Source organism: Halictus rubicundus, chromosome 13, assembly GCF_050948215.1.
Source record: "Halictus rubicundus isolate RS-2024b chromosome 13, iyHalRubi1_principal, whole genome shotgun sequence".
In the NCBI taxonomy this organism is placed as follows: Eukaryota; Metazoa; Arthropoda; class Insecta; order Hymenoptera; family Halictidae; genus Halictus; species Halictus rubicundus.
In genome coordinates this window covers 9,627,105-9,650,050 of record NC_135161.1, presented here as the reverse complement: position 1 = coordinate 9,650,050, position 22,946 = coordinate 9,627,105, and the positions used below count along the sequence as shown (strand labels likewise).

The following is a 22,946-nucleotide window of genomic DNA, read 5'->3' as shown; positions in this document are numbered from 1 at the left end:
TGTCCGCGAACACAATTCGCGGCCGTTGTTGCAACGCTACTCGGAATTTATCCTCTCTCGAATCTCGTCGGAGCCGGGCGACGTATCGGCGACGGGACTCGTCAAGAAATTGGATCCATCCAACCCGAACGTACCGCCAACAGAAATTGATCTTCGTCATCCGTACGATGCCTTCTGGTGATCCGATACAGTACTATTATCACTGACGAGGACCGCCGACCGGATAGTATCGGGAATCGATTCTATCTACTGATCGACAACTGGGATTTTGATCAAATTCGAGGACGTGGTTCTGCGGCCGAAATTGGGGGGAGCTTAAGTCATCGCTTTGCTGATTTCGAATTTCCTTGCCGAGCAGAAACGTTCGAAAATGTTAATTTTGGAATAGAATCAATTCTTCTGTAATACTTCTCGCATCGATCATAACTCATGATCGATGGTGGGGATTTTTATCAAAATGTACTATGAGGTGGAACAGGTAAAATTAGGGGGAGTTTAAGTCATCACTTTGCTGACTTCGAATTTGTTTGTAAAGTAGAAACGTTTGAAAATGTAGTCGATGGAATAAATTCTTTTCTTCTGCAACGCGTTTCAAGTTGTTCGTAACTTATGATAGACGTTGGGGATTGTCATAAAATCGTAGTATGACGTAGAACACGCAAAATTAGGGGTAGTTTAAGTCATCAACTCGATGATCTCGAATTCGTTCACAAAATGGAGACATTTTTAGGAGTTGTCAATTCAATGCGGATACATTTTAAATTGATCATACTTCATGATCGCCGACAGATGTGTTTATAAAAATTTAGTATGACCTAGAACACGTAAAATTAGGGATAGTTTAAGTCATCAATTGACTGATCTCGAATTCGTTCAAAAAATGGAGACACTTGAACTCGATGTGAACTCGATGTGGAACAGAAGGTCTTCCCTTTCAATACATTTCAAATTGATCATACCTCATGATCTACGCCAGATATGCTTATCAAAATGTAGTATGACGTAGAACACGCAAAATTAGGGGTAGTTTAAGTCATCGATTCGGCGAGTCGTTTGAGAAGGTGGGTATCTTTCATTAAGAATTACTGAGTAAATTCGTTTACTAAACCGTGCACTGTAAAAATCGCGCGAAGTGCAGGCAAAAGGGGTTCCGTTATTTCCACCAGGCAATCCAGAGTAGTCACAGCGCTGCTCGAGCGTTATCTAGAATTCCAGTTGCAAATCGTCTTCCGCAGGATCTCCGAAGTTGCCCAAAGCTCCGGGTACATATCGCGTCGATCGATAGGAATGTTTTCGCGAGAAAGAAACGACCGAACGATGGAGCGTACGAGACAAACGTCCTACGGTAGACACGCTGTGGTGGAAAAAAAAAAACGACGCCGACGCGGGGCCGGGAGGAACGTCGTCGCGACGATCGTTTCGGTAGCTTTGACGAATGGGTTTCGAGGTATCTTTCCGCGCTGGCAGTCGCCGCGCAGCGCCGCGCCGGGACGCTGAACAATGATATTTCTCAGACAGCGATAAATATGCAAGAGGAGTCGGTGAAACTCGAGCCACCTGGCCCCCGACGCTCACCTTTCGCCCACCCCCTCCGCCCGCAATGCCATTCGGGAAACCCCGCTGTCGATACTCGTCCGCCATTTGTTATTTTCCGTGAAAAGACAGACTCTGCGCGATCGCGTCGAATCTTTCGCGAGTCATTACGAGACGCGAGGGTGCGAAGGGGTGGAAAGGAGCGTATGGGGGATGGGGATGCATCGTTCCGGCGTGCCTCGAGCACCGGATCTTCCTCAACGACGCGAACGCCATTAAGGGCTCCACGCTTTTTCCACCCCTAATATCCTCTCGAAATAACGATCGAGTGTATTCGCCGCGGAAAGTGTCAAGGGCTCTCCCTACGCGGTTTCCTCGAGGAATTTTAACCCTCCAGACGGTCCTGGGTCGATTGAGACCCTTTGTCCTTCAGACAACTCAATTTTGTTCGGAAAATTCTTGGAGAACTTTAGAAGCTGCTCTTGGGAGAATTGTAACGTTCAAAGTGCTGTATTTTGGGAACGAACTTCGGATCATTGAAATGATGACTTAAACTACCCCTAATCATACGTGTTCTACATCATACTAGATTCTCATAAAAATATCTGGCATTGATCGTGAGATATGACCGATTTGAAGTGTACTGTTTTTAAGGGAGACCGATTATTCCACATTAAATTCGTAACATTTTCAACCGTCTCTATTTTTCAAACAAATTCGAGGTGATGGAACTGATGACTTAAACTACCCCTAATTATACGTGTTGTACGCCGTACTAAATTTTTATAAACATATCTGGTGTAGATCGCGAGATATGATCGATTTGAAACGTACTGTATTAAAGGAAGACGGATTATTCCACATTAAATTCGTAACTTTTTCAACCGACTCTATTTTACAAACAAATTCGAGGTCAACGAAATGATGACTTGAACTACCCCTAATTCTACATGCAATCACTGATTATACCGATCGGGGGATTAAAGAACGTTCCACTTCGAAGAAAATGTCTAAACGTTACTGTCTAAAGACAGAGATTAAAGAGCACGATTAACCACGTGATCAATCAGGGGTAGGAATAAATTTTAGAACCCGCTGCCGACCAAGAATTTTCGGATAGATTATTTTTCGAGAAAACAGGTGCGACTACCGCGAAGCAGCGATCGCAAGGGACAGATTGTCGACTGCTCGCCTCGGTTCTTAGACAAGCGACGAAGATGGTCAATTACCGTTAATGCACCTGTATCGTTGGCGGTCGGGGGTGGGGGGATGAGGGGAGATTACAATGGCTCCCGGATGGCGCTCGAGAGTATGCGGCAGAAGGTTGGTCCGTGAAACCGTAATTCCGGGTGCAACTTTCGGCCAATGCTTAATTCCCTGGCGCATTTTTCCACGCGGAAACACGCTGAGTAAACTCACCTCGCTCGGGAAACTTCTGCCTCGGCCCTCCTCGCTCCGTTCTGCAACAAAGTCGCAACGACCCAATTAGCGCGTCGTTGACATTATATTTTCCGCGAAATATTTAACGAGCCGCTCCGCTCTTCACGCTAATAAAACCCGGGTAGAACGCGGAAACGAGAGAGAGAGAGAGACCCGGCACGCGATAACGTCACGCGGATCGTCCCTTAAGAGCGCGCTCGTTTTCAATCTGATCGAAACGGAACGTAGAAATACGTTCCGTTGTTTTATACGTAATTGAATCATTCATTCTCAAACGACGGGCGAATGTCTTTTCGATATTAAAATGCTCGGAAATCGACGGTCGATTTCCGCAATTTGTTCGAACTGCTCGTGCTTCGTTTTGTTAATTGAACAGATCCACTGCCATACACCTGGCACTATCCTTTAATTATCGGGCACGAACTTTTGCACTGACCTATATCAAGGGTTTTCTAAAGAAACAAATTACTCTGATCCTGTATGGGGTTGGAATTTAATAGTCAATGAATTAATTTTGTACATTTCAGTAAGAAAAATTGCAATTGTAACCAGGGGGTTGTTTCACATCCCCCCAAGTTTCGGTGAGGTCCAAAAGGGGTGGTTTTCGAACGATTTCCTCGATTTGGGAATCGATCGTGCGATCGACCTAGGATTTCGTGACGATAATCCGTCGTCCCTGTTCTTAGGATGGAATCGATAACATGAGGGGGGTGGTTAAGGGGTGGTTAGAGGGTGTACAAGCGAAGGAAGGGCCGAAATCGCTGCCTACGGTTACCGGTCGACCTTTCCGTTGATCTTCGGGATTCGAGTCCGGTAATTGCTGCGGCAATTACCGCGAATTACGGCGATAATTACCGTCATTATGCGGTGCAGTAATTTCGGTAATTACTGCAGTAAATCGTAAGCTCCGATTGCAAGCTCTCCCGACCCGTCGCTAGACCGAGGGGGTGCATAACTTTTAAGACGCGTGACTAACAGGCTGACACCGGATTCCCTTCGTTGGAGCCCCCCACCCCCAGATGCTTCCGTTTGCGAATTACGCTGGGGTTCGCGAAATCCGGGGGTGGCTTTGATTTCGAGCCTGTGGTCCCGAATTAGTATGCAACAGCCCGGAATCGGTATCAGCCGATTTTTTGAAGGACTCAAAGGAGCATCATTAGGAACGTCTGAATGTTAATCGCTCTGACAGCGACGGTGCAACGTGAAGTGGAATAAAAAATTAAAGAATTTTGACTTGGAATAATTGACGAAAATTTTACTTCCCCAGTGTTGCATTCAATTATTGTTTTCAGGGGATTTAAGATTCAATTGTGTCTAAGAGCACCTCAAGTCTGTTCTGCAATTAATTTTTATAAAGCAGGGATGTTGCATGAAAATTTGAGATATGGCATTTATTGTACAAGTTTCGAGGAATATTTATGTATTTTTCTCTTTCCATTTTCTTACAAGATGGCTGAACTAGAATTTTTTTAATCCCAACTAGAGCGACCCTCTTCGCGACAGCGTAGATGACTTCCGCAAGATGAGCCATAACTTTGTAAGTGTTAGATATTGTCAGCTGAAAAAATTGTGAGGCACTCTCTAGATCAACCCACTTTATATGCAAAAAGAATTATTCAATTAAGTCTTACAGTTTCTGAGAAAAAAATTTACAAAAATCACTTTTTCTTGTCCTTCGGACGCTGCATGACGGAAGAGAATACATTCCTTTTTTTAAAAATTTTAATCAATCGAAAATAATATTGCAGCATTCTTCAAGTCCCAAACAAAGCGTTTCAATAAATTTTTGTAAATCTTGTGGCAAGATCCGAGTGTGACAGTTCGCAAGTCTGGCAAAACAGGTCACCATTTCAGGGTTAGGTCATCATCCCACAGCTTTCAAGCCCGTTTTCGACCGCACTGTGCGACGTACAACGACAGTTACAAACGAGGACAACAGGATGTCGAACGGAATTAAAGTGTAACGCAGAAATCGCGAGACTGGTCTCGTTCGTCGAGGAACAACGAGCCGGAAATGAAAAGCAAGCGGACGGAGAGAGAGAGAGAGAGAGAGAGAGAGAGAGAGAGAGAGAGAGAGAGAGAGAGAGAGAGAGAGAGTGAAAGAGAAAGAGAGTTAGAAGAGCTGCTGGAGCAAGTCTCGTCGTATCGATGATTCGGTGGAGGATCGATCGAGGAAATGACAGTTTTGCGACGCGCCGGGAGGCCTGGCAAGCACGCACTGATTGCGCACCATGCGACTACGCGTCCATCAACCTGACAAACGTCAGGCTCGATGGAAATGGCCGGGCTCGCTCTCCCGCTCGACGTGCCTGCATTTGGCGCAACGCTAAGCCGCCTAATTCACGCTAAACTCCGCCATTTTTTACCGAGCCGATCGCGTTACCCTTCCTGCACGACCGCATCACCGGAAATGATTACGCCATCTAACAAATCTTTACTCTTTCTCTGCGCTGGACAAAACTCGACGAATTCGAGAATTTTTTCTGCTCGAAGTGTGAAAGGTAGGCGAGTGATTCTTGTGTAGAATGATTCTTTAGACTTTCCTGAATACCATGGTATTTTTCCTTTTAATATTGTAAGTGTTTAAATATTTTTTAACAATTTTTAAATGGCTAAGGTTTCGGTGCGTTGGAGTCATGTATGAAAGTTGTCACAATTTAGACTTCAAGAATTTTTTCTGCTCGAAGTGTGAAAGTTAGGCGAGTGATTCTTGTGTAGAATGATTCTTTAGACTTTCCTGAATACTATGGTATTTTTCCTTTTGATACTATAAATGCTTAAATATTTTTTAACAATTTTTAAATGGCGAAGGAGCATTGGAGCATTGGAGTTATGTATGAAAGTTGTCATATTTTAGACTTTAAGAATTTTTTCTGCTTCGAGTGTGAAAGTTAGGCGAGTGATTCTTGTGTAGAATGATTCTTTAGACTTTCCTGCATACAATGGTATTTTTCTTACCGATATTTTAAATATTTATACATATTTGAACAATTTTTAAATGGGTAAGGTTTGGATGCAGTGAAGTCGATTTTGAGAGTCCTCACATTTTTTACTTTAATTGTTTAATATGTCGAAAGATTCTGCAAACTATCCCAAATACAACAGTACATTTTCTTGCAACATTGTGAGCATCGTGTTTAAATAATTTTTAAGTACAGCAAGGCCTAGCCATGAATACAGCAAATACAAGAAGTGGTTCTGTACCTTTTCAACAATTTCATCGCATCATAAAGAATTGAAGAACCCCATTAACCTTTCATAAACATCCCCGTCCCTTCCCCACCCAACCCCAGAAAACCACAAGACTGCAAACGCACAAAATCCTCAGTCTAACCACGGCCGACGATGGTTTCCAGCATTCAAGGGGTGACTCCATTAGCAGCTTTAAGGGGTAAGAATTGCGGGAAAGGGTTGAAGGTGTCTCACGAAGATTTCCCGCCATTAGAAAATAACGGGGGTGGCAAGAGGGAACGTGTCGAGGGTGAAAATATCAGGTCGGCCCATTACCGTGAACTCGGGGCGGAGACCGGTAATTTGAATATCCCTTCGGATCTCGTTACGTATGCAGTCGTCGAACCTGATTTCTCTTCGCGAGTGTGCGGCCGGGCAATTCCGAAAATTCGACCGGTCCACCGGAACGATACTTTCGTTCGCCACGGTGCAAGTAATAGGGTAATTTTCGCAGAAACGAGGAACGGGTTCGAGTTCGGGTTCGTCTAGCCCGCGCAAATGGCGCGCGGTTGCCTTCGAAGGGCGTAAAACTGGAAATAGTCGAGCTGACGTAATACTTGCGGTACTTTTTTCCGAAAAATCCCTACGGTCCTGATGTTTACGACAGTCGAACGCTGCGGGCCCAAAGTTCGCCGAATGTGGGCCAAAGTTCGCAGAATTTTAGTTTTCACCCTCGGTGCATTTTCAGGAATCGTTTCGCAAGAGTCCGGAGAGAAAAAATTTTTTAATCGAACTGGAACTGGTTAAAAGAAATTTTTGAGACAAGCAATTATCGTGCTGTTCGATTTTGAAACGCGTAAAATTCCTCTGCGGGGATCAACGGAATAATTGTTGCACGTTGCAACAGTTCAGCTTAAACTAGATTAAAATGTATCCTCGCAGAAACTGCAATTATTCTCGCGCAGACTTTGTTTAATTCGTTTAAAATCTCGCCTGCCAGCGCCGAAAAGCACAGTGCAGCGAACATTCCCGGAGAATATAACTCGCGGAGCGAATAAACAACGGGAAAGCTGATAAATAAAACCGCAACAGTGCTATTACTCGGGGAAGACAGAAGAATATTTACTCGTGGCGTGTTTTACAAGGAGCCTGATAAAAACATGTAGAATCGTTCCGGGCTGCAAATGAATTACGATGACGTCACCACGGGTTTCCTGCGAGCGGCGCCGATTATTCGCTATAAACTATTTGAAAACTCGAGCCGCCGGCTCTTTATCTCGACACCGCGGGGGATTCGCCGCGGAATTAATCGGTACAATAATAATAACCGGCTCGCAAGTGTTATCGTCGTAAAATTAATTTCAACGATCGCGCTTGCACGGCGGCGCGGCGTGGCGCGGCGCGGCGCGGATTAATTCGCGAGTGGACCACGATAAATCAGGGCTGGTACAATAATGAAATTCAATGCGCCCCCGGGCGTTTCGGGCGTCGGGCAACTTTTCTCAAAAGCGACTATTCATCTTTCTTACGAAACAGTTTGAGAACAGTTCGCTCATAAACGGCACCGGCCGCCCGAGCGCGCGCCGGAAAGATCCTCGTCTCTGTCGCCCGTCCCCCCCCCCCCTCTTGCTTCTCGGAACCGGGTCACCAAGATTGATGGTTTTTCTTCTGTTCGCGGGACATCACCCCAAAACGAGGCTGTTATTCAGAAATTTCGTGAACAATTTACTCGGATGTTTCGTAAACACCTCGCGTACTCTGGAAAGAGAACCGACTGTTCTGACGTCAGGACAATTTTCTATAGTGCATGCCTCGAGATTCGCTCACTCGCTTAACTTCCCCTCGGGGAACCAAACATTTTTAACCTTTCCTTATGCAATCCTGCAGATTTTTACGAGAAAATGTCGAAAATCCAAGTTTCAATCCTAGGAGATCACTGGTTCAAAAGTTATACGAAGCGTGGCCCCGTATCTGCTGAAAATCTTTCGAACTAGTGTAGGATCTCGGGAAAAACGAGGGCACCGCCGCCGCGGGAATCGAACCCACGGCCTCACTGGTGGTAGCCGATCGACTAACGCGCTCACCCACGGAACCCTTCCGTTCTTCCCGATCTCCTACATACTTTTGGTCTGGGGGTCCTGATCCCACACTCGGCCATCCTGCAACGATATTCGCCCTCGAATGTCCGTCACAGCGTCGTCTCATCGTCTTTTTTGTGCTGTGGCCATACACAGAGCCACCAAACACAACTCGTCGTAACAACTTAGAAACTCACAGCGCCACCTCGTGCGGCGATCGGTGTTCCCCCAATCCCGGACGAGCCCCCAATTGTAGGATCTCGGGAAAAACGAGGGCACCGCCGCCGCGGGAATCGAACCCACGGCCTCACTGGTGGTAGCCGATCGACTAACGCGCTCACCCACGGAACCCTTCCGTTCTTCCCGATCTCCTACATACTTTTGGTCTGGGGGTCCTGATCCCACACTAGTGATCTCCTAGAATTGAAACTCAGATTTTCGGCATTTTCTCGCGAAAATCTACAGGATTGCACAAGAAAAAGTTAAAAACTTCCGGTTTCCTCAGGTAAAGTTTAACCTCAGCTGCATTTCCCTTCAATACTCCATTATTTGTCACTCTTCCAGCTGCACCTTACGACGTTCCATTGTGCAATTTCCAGAAGAGCCATGCATTCAAGAAAATTTGCAAGAACAGTTCCCGAGGCACGGCAAGAACCGGATTTAACCTACGAAATTCCACAATTTGCATCAACTGCGGCTCTCCTGGCAGCTTGCATCGACAGACACAAATCGAGGCAACCAGTCAGGGTTTAAACGATCCCATCACGAGTCTCGGATCCCGAAGAAGAACTTGCCGATGTCCAAGTGCAACCACAGCGACCGAACGTAGCCGCCCCAGGGGCTGCATCGAAAGGGAAACGGTCACGGCGGAGAGAACGGAATCGAGAGAAGGAAATCGGATTCGACGGGGTAACCTGGCGGAATCAAAAACTCTCGAACGTGTCCTTCTCGTGGGCAGCGGGGCCCACGAGAAGGGGATACGCGAGGATTCAAGTGCCGTAAAACCGATTCGATTTGCACAGCCGCCCTCCGATTCCACCCTTTCATCAAACTCTCTCGAGCCGGCTTCCTCTCAATCTCCGACTCTGCCATCCCTCTGTCTCACGTTCTCGTAATTTCCTGCCGACGTCCGCCGCTCGGCTACCGATACACGCGCGCGCACGCGTTCCGCGTGCTCCGGGAACCTTGATTCTACCCACCGTGGCCGAGAAACTTGAGAAAAAATGATCCGCAGGAAGAAGGCCCCAAAAATGCAGAAGACAATGCAGATGGAAAGGAAAGAGACACGGGAGAGGGATGGGAAAATCGGTCGATTTAAGAAATTTAGCTCAGGAAACCAGAAATTTTTAACTTTTTATTAGGTGATCCTTTGGTTTTTGGCGAGAAGATGCCGAAAATCCAAGTTTCAATCCTAGGGGACCGCTAGTTCCGAAGTTATGCGCAAATATGTGCGATATTCAGCGTTTTTGACAGATAAAGGCGCCGCTACGTGTAGGTATTGATCTCCTAGGATTGAAATATGGGTTTTCGGCATCTTCTCGCCGAAATCTACAGGATCGCCTAGGAAAAAGTTAGAAATTTCTGGTTTCCTGAGGAGAAGTTTAACCGTGATTTCAAGATACAGTATAGCTACGTAGACATTTATTTCTTTTCTCGATAATTCTAGTGACTTGGAAATAATTCCACAGCTTTGGAACCATCTAACGAAGGGAAACTCTAAAGATTCATTGAATGCAGCACACTGAAAGAGAAACGCGGTGATGCGGGGACTAAAAGGTCGGAAAAATCTGTAGCGATGGGCGCAATCAGCTTTGAGAACGCATGATCGATGGACAGGTTTGCTTCGAGCGTCGAATTCGATTCAACAGGGTGCATAAACACGTTTTCTAGCAGGTCGATCAAACGCGAATTCCGATATACGGTCGATTCGACTCTCTCTCTCTCTCTCATTAGCTCGGTTCGAAAGAGATCCGTTCGGTTGTCCGAAGCACGCGTAATCTCGATGAAGCCATGATTCCAACCCCCTCTTTCTCTTTCCGAGGAAGATGCCCGCGGCGACTAATTGCGAGAACATTAAATCTGAAGGAGAACCGGCAAGGTTTTCCTGCGGTTCAAGGAGCACAGCGACACTCGTCGGCCGCGCACTCTTAACTCAAACCACCCCCTCCGTCCGGCCCCGCAACCCCCGGAGGGCCACCCTTTTCAACGTTCCCACTCGACGAACCCCAAACGAGTTCGCTTCCACGTATGCGGCGTATTTAATCCGTGTTTTATGCCTCGTCGGCCTCGAGTGTGATTCAATTACGAAACGGGGCTGGTTTAGATCCGCTGTCGAGTCGTGTACACGTCGATCTACCTTGTGTTCGTTCCTCTGCCACCCCCGCCGCACCCTCGCTACCCTTACACAGCACCTGCGGATGCTGAAATGTGAGAATTACGTACGCCGACCTCCATAAGCATTGTATTTGGTTTTAGCCGTTTCTGGATTTCTGTAAATTAGGACGGCTCCGAGTATTTTGAGATGGACATAGTGGGGAATTTTTTTTTCAAGCTCCGTTGGTTAGTGGCGCAGGAATCGTTTGAAGAATACGCGGTTCTGGAAAAATTTGTAACTCTCGAGTGTTTCAACCCTTCACGTGCAATTGGAGAGGGTGAGTTTGACACACCTTTTACTTTTGCTCAGAATTCTTTTAGGAGATACGTTCAATACTGGGTCACATGTAGAAAAATATTGATTAACATTCCTTTTGGTAATTTTTATACAAATTGTTTAATTAACCAAGGTCTGGGTTATCGAATTTTTCATAAGACAGTCAGGTTATCCTTCCTTTGACATTTCTGTACTTTTTAATGCTGTCTGAAATTTCTTCAGTACCATAGTTTTCAATATTATTAACAAATATTTGGATCTTCTCTGACATTTTGTTTTTCAGAAATTATAAATACCGTCTCTGCAGTGCTGTGTGTTGACTTGAGACCACTGTTTTGGTATGATATGATTAACAACGTGTAATCGATTAATACCACGGACATTGCAAGCCGTCTCCACACACGTGTACCTATACTACTAGCATCCAAACTACAATTGCCAATGAATTAATACCATTAATAACGCCGCGGTTATTTTTCTTCTTCGGGGCATAGTTTGTCCCATCGTTCGAAACTAGCTCACCTGTGACACAGTCGAAAAGACCGGAAGCCAAGAGGTAGATCTAACGAGGCGGAACGTATTTTCAAGCTCGAACAGAAAAAGCAGAAAAATCCGAGAAAACTGACCGAATGGCCCGACGACGGATTCACAAAGGAACAAACGAAACAGTTTATTGTATACTTTCGAGTTGTCATCACCGGTGAAGGCGAACGGGGTGAGGGGGTGGGGGTGGAGGGTGGTTATAGGAGAGGACACAGGCGGAATGATTCGTAGGAACTCGACCGATTTCATCCCCGTTCGGTTATTTCCTCGTTTTTCTCTTTTGCTGCTAGGAGAAAGACTGCACCAGCAGTCGTTCACGACTGGAATACGAAGAAAACGGAGTCACCCGGACGACGAAGGTTATGCGAGGGGAATGAGAATCCCGCGACGGTATTAGCCAGGGAATTTTCTATTTCAGATTCCGCGAATCCATTTTATCTTAAACTTGGTAGCTCCATACTGCCGGAGAGAGAGAGAGAGAGAGAGAGAGAGGGGGAGAAAGAGAGAGCCTACCCCGTCCACGGCCTCGGCGGAATTCACCCCCGCGACCTTTCATCCCCACGGGGTATTTCCCTCCATCCCATTCTACTTCGTCTGGGTCAACCTGCTCTCGAGCCAGGTGGGGGAGGGGCGAATTCATCTACGGGGTGTCCTTGCTCACCACAATTGGCCAAAACAACATTCAAACAATACAATATTTTTTAACCTGTAGATTCATTCCTCGAAAAATCCTGGCCTGCACACCTGTCACTTCAACCGTAATAAAACGACTAAAAAAATCGTAGATCAAGTTTTTTTGAATCTTTGTAAAGAGGAGACTTCGGGCTTCAAATCTGCGGAAGATTCATTCACGAAACAAATTTTTCAATGTTTTCAGAGACACTTCAGTAAGGTAGCATTTTCGAAAGGAAACTTGTCTCCAGTTTTTCACCTGTCGCGTCGAGAAAAATTTTGTTAGGCAAAAGTGATCGATGGTCAGTGAAAGTGGAAGTCTGAAGCTTTAAAATGAGACCAGGATTGGTACTGTACTATTTGTTTTACCGGAATCACCGCTGTTTAAACATCGACTATTTCTCGAGATTGGGAAATTCCGATACTTTTCGGATCGACTGTGTGTACACGCGTATCTTTCGTGTTATGTCAAAAAATGTGTAAAAAAAGAGTCGAGTGTATTTTAACACGTGACTTAGACTTATCCCTTTATAATAACAGCAAGATTCAATTTGCTGAGGTTTCATACGACTTTTATCGTAACATGTACTCCAAAGAAGAGACATATTAAAAAATGTCTCGTGAAAACGTTTTCATAGTTTCACTAATCGTGAAAGAAAAAATCATCCACCAGTCATTTTGACTGGTTCGGTAATTCTAGAGTTAATCTATGTCGTCGAAGATCGCGCGTGGAGTTTCAAAAAGGCAGCAATTTTGTTTATGGGAAATCGATTTCTCGCATTCATGAAAGAAACGAGTGTGGTACAGAGTTTCTTTCTAAATAAAAATTTTTAATAAATTAGGAATAATTATATCATCGAAGAGGAATGTTTCTTCCATTTTTGCTACGAGGAATCTTTTAATGTTCGGTAGTTTTTCGGAGCCTAGAGACAGAAGTCGCCTGATTTATCTCGACTCGACAGGCAGCGGGGAACGTTCGCTAAACGTCCGGAAGCGAAATTGTACGGCACCAATGAAATTCTCGAAGCGCAGAGCAAGCACTCGACTCCCGGACTCGTTTGAAAAGAGTATCGCCGAGACGGGCGGGGAAAAAGAATTTCGAGGCTCGGGCGGCTCTCGACGAAGATTCGAAAATATGGAGCCTTCCGGGAGAGAGGCTGGAAAAAATGGACAGAGAGAAAGAGAGGAGCTCGACGTTTGCCGCATAAACTCGCGAGCTTGCTGCAAACCGGCGCTCAAATACAACTTAAAATTAACGCGTGCTCCGGTGCAGCTGTGTTTATATACTTCGCGAACACACTCGACCCATTAGCCGGCCTCGAGAATTGGCAACGTAACTTGTGCCCCGTTCGTTGATCTAACTAGAGCCCCGCGCATCTGCGCCTCTATAAGCCTCGTGTGGCCCACGTTGCGCTATAAAGTGCATCGACCGACCTACGATTGCACAGACGCCGCATCAATTTCTCGAAAGTGCCCGACGATCTCCACCAGCAATGGCAATCGAGTTAGACCACTTTTTAAACGGAAAATTTACCAGTTAGTCGCTCCACTTGATCAACAGAAATTGTAATATTATGTGTTGGACTGAGAATTTTATGCTTTTTTTTTACAAAAATGGACACCTTGAAGCAGTGGAAAGCTGATTGTAATAAGTAAAACGAGAATACGATTTCTATTTGGCTCCTGCTTTGGACAATTTCAAGTAGACACATTAAAAAATTTTTTAAATATAAATCTGTAAGTTTCAGCTGCTTAGAATAATTGTAAATGATATTATATTGGACCGAGGATTTTATGCAGTTTTTACAAAAATGAGTTAGTGCATTTTAAAGCCGGGGACAGGTTAAGAAATTTTTAAATGTCAATCTATAAGTTCCTGTTGATTACAATAGTTATAAATGGTTGTATGTTGAACTGAGGACTTTACGAATTTTATACAAAAATTAGTTAATGCACTTTAAAGCAGTGGACAGGTCAACAAATTTTAAAATATAAATCGGTTAGTTTCAGCTGATTGAAATAATTAAAAAGAGAATTCAGTTTCTATTTGGCTCCTGTTTTGGTTAATTTGAAGCAGTGGACCGCTTAAAAAATTTTAAAATATCAATCTGTTAGTTTCAGCTGATTGCAATATCTGAGAAGAGACTGCAATTTAGCCAGGCAATTTTTATTTTGCACAAAGATCCGCTGCCAAATTGTAATTCTTGTAGGTAATAAAATTATTAATTCTCTACTCAAGAAATTTGTGATTCACAGAACACGCAGACAACAATAGTGCTCGGTGTTTGTTTATTACCGTTGAAAGTCGGACATTTCATACGCAACAACCTAACAGCTGCCAGCAGGGGAGCAGGTTCGGAGCGCAGCATCGAAAAACGAGGAAGTTGCAGTGGCGTGTTTCTGAGCGATTAGCCCGCGCACGCTGGCACGTCCATCTTCCGTCGCGTTCTCCGCGAGAAGGGATTCGTGACTGCACGATACTAAACGCGGAGAGCTAGGTGCCCGGCGAACGTTCCCGCGGAAATTAATTTCCAAGCTTGGGCATTGTCAAATTTTCAGCAACAAAGGGTGAGAGGGGAACGGCGGGAGAGAAACACGCGCGCGTATACGCCTCCGCCTAGACCCATTATTCCTTTTCCGCGGATGGCCGGGAGCATTCCGAAACACGAGCGCATTACGAGCGACTACGTTTTCGCAGGTGTGTATACGCGTCGTACACTACACTCCATAAATATTTGGACACTTACACCTACCGCATAAAATATCAGCTATTTTGCATACCTATCCCGATGAAAACCTTCTCGACGCGGGCTCCACCTTTTGATGAAAATTCTCCTCGATGAATACGCGATACGAGCATTTGCATTTTTATAGCTGTCTTCGCAAGTTTCGGTTTTCTTCCTTGATCATTCTGCGAGAGCCAATTACACTGTCTTTGGACACCGTCTTTGGATACAGTCTTTGATATTTGAAGGATTTTTGATAAATAATTTTTAACACTTTACAACTTTACACTTTTAACAATAATTCCTGTAATTTCTTTTAGCAATTTTTTTTAATTTCTACTACTAATTTCCTTTAATTTCCATCACTAATTTTTTATTAACAATTTCGTCCTTTGCTAAGTGCACCACTGGCCACAATGACCAGTTCCAGATTTTTTATTTCACAATTATTAAAGTTATAAAGATGGCCTCGTGGGAGTGGATTGAATATAATTTTTTTATTCAAGCATATGTCATAAATAAAAATCACAAAAAGTCTAAATAAATTCAATCCTGTTATTTTTATAAGACAGTTCTTACTAACCAACATTAATGCCCGGTAGGTATAGTATTAAAGCGAGATAAAATTCATGGAGGACACATAACCATGCAATAGATAAATTTACTAATTTATACTGTCTTAGATTAATTCCTAACCGCCCAGCTTCTTATTTGAGGTATTAAAAAAGTTCATAGGAAAATGTAGCAATAGTAGAAATTATAAGGGTGAAGCAATAATCTAAATTGAAAAATGATGAAAATTTTCAAGGGGTTCGATCAATTATGATAAAAATTATTTTGAAAAAATTCGATGGAAAATGTTTTTGACCGGGATGGCGAGGAATTTTTGCGACTGGCCATAAAGCCGAGTGTGTCTGCCTTTTTAATGCAGTATGTTCGGAAGATTGGAGGCGAAAATGTCGGCATAAGGGTGGCGGCGGAACAGGGGCGGAACAGGGGGCGTGGATGGGCAAAGAAATTAGAAATACGAGTAGAGGCGGCGGATAGGCACGAAATCTGGTTCGCATAAATTACCGAGGGTACTTTCGAGGGTGGAGATGAGGGGGTGTGCAGCAGGAGCTGACGTCACCGGCAGCCAGTGCACGGACGCAGTTTCGAGTACAGTGGAAAAGCAGGCCGGGGACGAGGGGGTGAATTATATCAGAAGCCACCACCAGGCCAGCACACACCCACTTTTTCCAGACGATGCGACGCGCAGAGGCCCTCTTACACGGCCGTCGCACTCGCCGGTCCGCTCCCCCTTTAATCGGATTTTCGCGCCCTCGAACGGAGGAAAACCACGGAACCAGCATAATGCAACCGCCCCGACAAAAAAGAGGAGAAATTCCGGTCGCGAAACTTTCGGGGCCACTCGTGGGGATCGTTCGATGAAACACGCCGGTGTCTAATTCCGACAAACGGGATACCCTCGACCCAGAAAATTGTTCCTCTAACGATTCCTCCAACGAGAACACCCTAATCATTCGCCCCCCTTCCCCCCGAATCTACACACTCTGACGTGCAAATTAAAGGATCGCTTTCGTTCAAAAATTGCTGATGTTCGACGCGCTGTAACTTCATGGAAAAACGTTGTAAAATATTCATCCTGGTCTCATTTCGAAGCTTGATCCTTCCGCTTCCGAAATCCATTATTCATTTTTCCCAACAAAATTTTTCGACTATGTAACGGGTGAGAAATTGAACGTACCTTTTTCTGACAAAAACGGTGTAGCCGGATAAGGAGGTAAAAAGTGCCCCTAAACAAAATTGAATTTGAAATAGGCCATCGATAGCGTATCCAAAGAAAATGCTTCGTGCCAATTTTCAACCCTGTATGTCGACGTGAGGGGTAGTATTGGGGTTATGAAGAAAATTCGGTTTTTCCTTAATTTTTCTCATCCTTTTGAATTGAAAATTCTGAAAAAAATCAGGCATATTTTAGCTATTAGGACGCACATCTGTGAATTTTTTCAGAATTTTTAGCTTTGAAACCGAATTTCAAGAAATAAAACAAAATTTTTAAATGACGTTTTCTTGTGGAAGATACTTTTGCAATTTCAAACTTTCATCAGTACGTTAAAAATGTTTTGATGCAAGTAAACTAATACAGATTTGAACAGTGGAGTCTCGCCGTTAAAAAGAGCCCTGGATGGTCGCTGTACGATTTTTTTCTGATGAGCTATTGAACATTGAATGAAAAGTGTACGAATTTTATTCCTCTGGTCGTTAAACAATAAAAAAACAAACGCGGGGTAGAAACGTACGGAATATTCGCAATCTGTCTTTGCGCCTCATTGAACCTCCCCCATAATGATAATCGAGTTCGTCAAAAGAGTACAAAAATGAGAATGGAAGGAGGCGTTGTCGAAAGTGTTCATAACTTATTTCTGCACCTCATTGAACCTGCTCCGCGCATCAATGACAATTGCGATGAAAAATACGAGAGAGAGAGAGAGAGAACGGTTTAAAAAATGCACAATTTATCTATACACCCCATTGAACCTCCCCAGTCGAATTAACGATAATTCTGTCGTCCTGTTCGTTAAAAAACAAACGAAAGCACAGCTACGAAAATTCGCAATTTATCTTTACACCTCATTGAACCTGGCCAATGTGTTGCTGACAAATTCTATCTGTTCGTTAAAAATTAAAAGATAAACGCGGGGGAGGAGTAAACAGCTCAAAAAAAAAACTCACAGTTTATTTGTACAGCCGATTGGACTTGATCCATTAATGACAATTCGTCGAAAGAAAAAAATAAGAAATAAACGCGAGAAGGAGGAGGCGAAGTCGAAAAAGTTCATTCCGGAAGCGTGCTCGAGTTAATTGATCCCGTCTGAACGGGATCGTCGCTGAGGCGTGGTCGTTGACTGGCAGTCTCTCCCCCTCTCTCTCTCTCTCACTGTCTCTCCCCCCATAAATCAATCTTTCCATCCGTAATCATGTAAATTTTCAATTCCGCGCTGTTGACGCGGTGATTACGAGGCCCCCTCCCCTCCCCCTGGTTTTCTCCTCTTTCCTGTCTCGCCGCTCTGTCCCAAGCTTCCGGCCCCGGCTTTCTTTCCGTCGATGTCTAACTTAATCGCGCCAATTAAGACCGGAGCCTGGAACGTCGAGCCGGGGGCCGAAGTAACGACCTCGAAGGATATCGAGAAATTAATATTTCCACGAGTCCCGGGGAACGATAGCCCCCGTGGATTGGGGGTGGGACCGGCAGGGATGAAGGTCGGAAGAGGGTTGTAAGAGAATAATTAACAGAGTCGCTCCATAAAATCCAATCGAGACGTCACAGACCGGGGGGACCCCGCGGCACAGTCATCTGACAGTTAATGAAATAGTTATAAAAAATATTATTTCATTCAAGCGTCAATCGGTGTTAAATACAGGCTGTTTATTCAATCCAAGACCAAATGCATAAAACGCACCGGGAAGTAGTATTAGTACAGATTTAAATTGTTGTAATTTCGAAACTGCTGGCGCTATTTTAATGAAACTTGGGCGGTTAGAGAGCGCGAAGTCTACGCTTCAAAACTGTTTTTGTCGTGTCATGATACGACGCTCGGTTACCGAAATATCGTCGTTTAAAGACGAGGCTTGTTTTTTAACATTCGACGGAAATAAACCTTTCACCCTCGACCTACCCTTACATGACCTAAGGTGAGGCAGGTCAGGTTTCACTATTAAATGCTACACAAAACGCGTTCGAAAGAGCATCTACATTGAATTCTCGATATATGTCAACAACACGGGTCTTGCCAGCGACAAGTATCGTGCAGGAGATATGCCCGAGCCGTGTTACGTTTACACTCCTCGGCGTCCGATGCCTCTCGATTTTCGTGGCCCCTCACGGGGTATACCCCGCGGCAGTGGGGATAATTATGCGACATTTATCACCCAGGTCTTGGCGACATATATAGAGAAATCACTATACTCTGCCTTCTTCTGCTAATTTATTTGTTTTTCAATCGCGATTCGGTCAGACAGTATTAACGCAGGACAACATTTACACATAGGTCACCATAATTTTTTTTTTTCAAACCTACGAACTCAATATCTTCTTATCTTTCGTGAATAAAATATAAATCTATTTTGTGCACCTCTGTGACCAATTCGAAAGCCACGTCAAGACATTCAAGACAATTTTTCTCAACGATGTCTATCCACAATTTTCGAATCAAATTTTCACCCCCTGTAGATCGCACTACTACAATCCGAACACCCAGTGTATTAACCGGTAAATATGTATTGCCTTCGTCGATTGATTGGAGGGACAGGCGGGATCGTCTGAAAGGAAAACTCGACTCTGTGACCCCGGATAATTCATTCCACTTTAGCCGGGACAAAGGGGAGCGTCGTCAAGACGGACCAGGACGAAGAGAAAAAAAAAAAAGAAAATAAGGAAAACAAACGACAGAGAGAGCCGTGCCCCCTCCCCACCCGCACCCCTCGGCTCCGCGATTTTTCTTTCGCGTTCAACCCCCGCGAAACTCGTCCAATTTATCTGTTCGCCGGTTGTACCGGTGCCGGCCGAGTTCTTTGCTCTTTTGTTCGTCCCCGGCGTCTGTTTTACCGAGCTCGACTAATTTCCCCGACTCTATCCCCTCCCCCCTGTCCCCATCCATTCATATAGCCTTGTACCGGCGATAATTATCAAGCCGATTGTTTTTCGAACGGCGGCACCAGCCACCGTTGCCTAAATGAGAAACCAAAGGGACCGGGTGCGAACAAGCTGGGGAAACTCGTTGCCGGTCTGAAAGGGGGACGACTTCGATTCCACTGTCTAACAGACCCTTTCCCTTCTTTCCCTTTATCGGTAGATTCTTTCTTCTTCCCCTTTATCGGCAGATTCCCGGAGATTAGCTCCGACACGCGTGCCCAGCTGCTGCGCTTTTCAAGCGTCACAGAGCTACGGCGTCATTTTTTCCCCAAGGAACCGAACGACGTAGCTTTTCGAAACTTTCCGGACTTGTTTGCGCGTGTTCGAAATATGCGCAGGATTTTTTACATCCCGCCAGGACGGAATTTGCCGGAGTTATTTACGGGGGAAGCTGACCGAGCAGCTCTTGTCTCGCGAACGGATATCGATCGTTCGGATTAAATGCTATAACTCTGTGAAAAAGAATCGGATTGCAATTTACCTGGGCTCGTTTCAAAGGGAGGGACCTCTGCTTTCATCTCCCTATCTTGTTTCTTTTTTTTTTTTTACGATGCTGTGCGAGTAGCACGGGAACGGAGAAATGAAAATAGTTCCGAAAGTACGACTCTTAAATTGTTATAGTTCGAAGCGGTCCTGGAACCTCGAACCGAAATTATCAGGATTCTAAAAGCTCGAAGTGCACCTTTTCGAACGATAATAACAAAGTTCGGTGTACTACTTTTTCCGGAAAAGACTCATCCATGACTTCTCGACAGCTACCGAAGACGGAAATGCAATTTGATTGTCAATATACGAACAGACTGTCGACATATACTACTGCGGATTTTAATCCAGAACAAAAACTGTTTGGGCTGAACTTCACCTTGGCGATCCAGAAATTTTCAACTTTTTGCTATGTAGTCCTGCAGATCTTGACGAGAGAATGCCAAAAATCGAAGTTTCAAGGCGAGGAATTCGCCGGTTCAAGAGTTACGCGTGTTCAAAGTTGAGCGATCACTTTGTTCTGGGACAAGCTGTCATTAAACAGCAATTAAAATATAGAGAATCATAATACGGGATCTCAAAGAGAGGGTATAATCCAAGTTGGCTGGGATTAGGTCGATGAAAATGCTTGCAAAGGCACGTTATCGAAAACAGCGCGTGCCTGTGCCGCCATCCAACGGTTCCGCTTATCAAACAACGCGCAATGCCGAGCACGCGTCAACATGGCGGCGCCCCTGCCTGACAAAAACGCTTAACACTAACTTTTCGTTTAGGCGACGGGTCCGTCGACTCGGAGAGGTGACTTCTGTTCAGACGCAAAGTTGCAGCGACTTGCAGCGTGAACGGAAAGTGCATAGACACAAGCTCCGGCGCTTGACGTGTTAAAATCGCTCAACTTTAACCACGCATAACTTTCGAACCAGTGAATTCCTCCCCATAAATCTTCGATTTTTGGCATTCTCTAGTCAAAATGTACAGGATTATATATTCGGAAATGAAAAATGTCTGGGTTGCCAATGCGAAGTTTAACCACTCTGCGTCGATTAGACTGAACAAGAGTCGAATAGAAGTAATTCTGATAAGCTCATTAAATTCCTTCTTTACCGTAAAATCCGCAGTATAATTATTACTGATCCGCGTATAATTCCTTTAATAATTCTGATAAGCCGGGACTAGTGCATTCAAGCTCTTAAATTCATTTTTCACCGCAAATGCGTGAAATCCGCAGTATAATTATCACCGATCCACGCGTGAAACTGTCCGCTTCTTCGAACCGGTTATGCGAACAAATCCAGTCTCCGTTAACCAGCTAGCTGTTTTCGACGAGTATACTCGTCATGAAGAAATGGCAATATTTTGTGTCGTGGCGAGTATACTCGTCAAAAGAGCTCTACGGTTAACCCTTAGCACCCGAATGGCGACTGTAAGGCGCCACTAAAAATTGCTGTCGTTATTCAAACTATTTTTTACATTATCAAATTTGTTTGTATTCAATAAATTACTAAACACCGCAGTGTTATACGAGTAAATTGCACCATTTTCGTATGAATAACACGAAACAAGAATATATTAGAAGGGAAATATTCTAGGTCGGAAGAAATGATTCGTTTCGGAAGGGTTTTCAAAGGGTTAATTTTCGCGACGCAACTTAGGTACACATTTTTCAAAGAGGTCGCAACAGCTGACTGGTCAACGGATCCTCTACGGTGAGTTTCGGAGCGTAAGCCTGCAGATTCCGTCGCAGGACCGCGATCTGGTTTTTCCGAGGTATCTCGAAGGTCACCGGAGATATCAGCAAAACCGTCCGCGTCATCTCTTTCACACGTCATCGTCGTCGTTTTCCTTTACGAGGACACGGGCGACTCGTCCCGGTCAACGGATCGCCGCGGGCGAACCGTTCCAAATTTTGCGGGCGACGCGTTTTAAAAGCACGATTGCACCCTCTCCTCCCCCCCCCCTCTCTCACTCTTCATCCCCGGCGTTCCCCTCGCTCGGCGATCCGTTTTCAACGTTATCGGGAAAATTGTGTCGCAACAGGGGTTTTTGTGGAGTTGCGGGTCAGGTCGGGCCGACCTAGCTGGCTGCGGCGCAACGCGGATATAGGTTTTATAATAAACCAATAATATGGCTGGTCCACGGGGAGAACGAAGCTTTCAGGTCTCCATCTAGCGGCTGAGGGGGGTGGGGCAAGAAAAGCAGCGGACAATTCATGGGCTCGAACGGGGGATGAAAGGATATAAACGCATTACTGAATAACGAGCCGACGACGACGCTCTCTTCCACGACAGCCTCTCTCTCTCTCTCTCTCTCTCTCTCTCTCTCTCTCTCTCTCTCTCTCTCTCTCTCTCTCTCTCTCTCTCTACCAGTATGCTTTTCGTTTCCTTGTTTAAACCGGACGCTCAGATCGAAAACTGATAACGACAACCTGCATTTTCTCTATTATCTCTACGATACCACCCTCGACGAATCCGATTCGAAGCTAATTCTCAGAAAGTAAATTATGCTGCACGTCGTTGCTTGTACAATTTATTTAGTTGTGACCAGACTATGCACCTTTGTTCACAATAAAAATTTTGTCACAGATTCTTCATGCAAATTAAAAATATTCAGCCTCAATTTTAAGAGACGGGGACACTACAGAACATTACGTTCTTTCCTCAATCATTTTAACACTTAGCACTCGAATGGCGACTTTAAGGTGCCTGTATCATTATTCAAAATATTTCTTACATTATTAAATTTGTTTGTATTTAATAAATTACTAAACATTTCAGTACTGTACGAGTAAATTGCATCATTTTCGTATGTATAGCATGAGAAAAAATATATATATATATAGAATTAAAATAGCTTCGATGGCAAAGGGTTAATAGATTTTGAATTAAATTGGTACTCTTACATTCCACCAATCTTTTTACTGTCTCAAATCGCAACTGCTCAGTGATGCTATAAAT

At 44.6% G+C, this 22,946-nt stretch overlaps 1 protein-coding gene across 9 annotated transcripts in view; it reads right to left on the bottom strand.

Annotated features, from left to right (window-relative positions):
* Positions 1–22,946, bottom strand: part of LOC143360337 (protein turtle) — a 315,901-nt gene that overhangs the window by 172,575 nt on the left and 120,380 nt on the right. For all 9 annotated transcript variants that reach the window (XM_076799066.1, XM_076799063.1, XM_076799068.1 and 6 more), the window contains exon 3: positions 2,953–2,993. The gene's annotated coding sequence lies outside the window, so the exon portion shown is untranslated. The remainder of the gene's footprint in view (positions 1–2,952; positions 2,994–22,946) is intronic.